This window comes from Protobothrops mucrosquamatus, unplaced genomic scaffold (assembly GCF_001527695.2).
Source record: "Protobothrops mucrosquamatus isolate PMUCROS unplaced genomic scaffold, P.Mucros_1.0 scaffold655, whole genome shotgun sequence".
NCBI lineage: Eukaryota > Metazoa > Chordata > Lepidosauria > Squamata > Viperidae > Protobothrops > Protobothrops mucrosquamatus.
Window position 1 is genome coordinate 616,286 of NW_015386944.1, and position 1,273 is coordinate 617,558.

Here is a 1,273-nt window from a genome sequence, read left to right on the forward strand (position 1 = left end):
CAGAAAAACCTCTCTCCACGGAACCGGTCCCTGGTGCCCGAAGTGTTGGGGACCTCTGCCCTAGGCCACTCCAGACAGGTGGCTGTCCAGCCTCGTCTTAAGAGCTTCCTCATCATGAAAAGGTCTCCGTTATTGTTAGAAGGCCTACTGAGTACGTGAGACACCAAACTGGCCTACAAGAAAGACCAAATGAAGAAGATATGAGACACGGGAAGACAAAGTATTACGTGGCCAATACACTATTTATTTATTATTTATTTATTTATTAATTCAATTTATATCCCACCCTTCTCCTTACCGGACTCAGGGCGGCTAACAGCCTTATAAAACAATGCAACAATAAATACACTAAAACAAATAGCAAGGAAAGCAGACCTGTCAATGGCTAAGAGGAGGAAAGCTGAAGAAATACAAAGCCAGAACTGAGAAGGCAGCAGCAGGCAGCGAGTCCTCCCTCTGCAAGGAAGCTGAAGAAACAGGGGACCACCCGGTAAGTTGCTGCAAGAAGATTGCCCAGACTGACTACAAGCAGCGGCCTGACACAGTAACAACAATGATGCATTGGAAGATCTGCAAGAAATACCATTTGCCTGCAAGCAAGAACTGGTAGGACCATAAAACAGAGAAAATCGTAGGCAAGCACCTGACACTTAACAACACCAGACTTAACAACTGTTGCTAAGAAAGACAAAAAAATTTTAGACAGTGGATGTGGATAGAAGAATAGAAAGAACATAACAAAATACAAAGCCCTATAAATAGAACGATTGTGGCGAAAGGAAGCAAAGTTAGTACCAAGACCCCCCAAAACACTGGAACACCATTTGAACGCCATCCAGCATTGACAAAAGCACCACCAGTCAATTGCAAAAGGCAGTTTTACTCGGAGCGGCTTACATCCTACGACGACACCAGTGGCCCCATAAAACACCCTGACCTGCCTATCCCGGGTCCTTAGGAAGGACTCAACAGGTGGGCAAAAATCCAAATCCAGTCTAAACATCTGGCTGGCTGGGGAACTAACCCTAATACTACTTTACGAGATCTGGAAGGCCACCATCAGATCTGACAGGAAGTGCTTTAACTGCTATAACTTGCAGCCCGGAAGGCTACCATCCTTGCCACCACCTTTCCCCAGACTGGGCTGCCTACCTGTGGGTCTTGACCCCTGAAGGCCAAAGTGGGGATCCCTCCATGTCTCATGAAGGTCTGCTGATAACGGATATTACAAGTGAATGAAAGAAGGGAAGGGAGAGGAGGAGGAGGAGGAGGA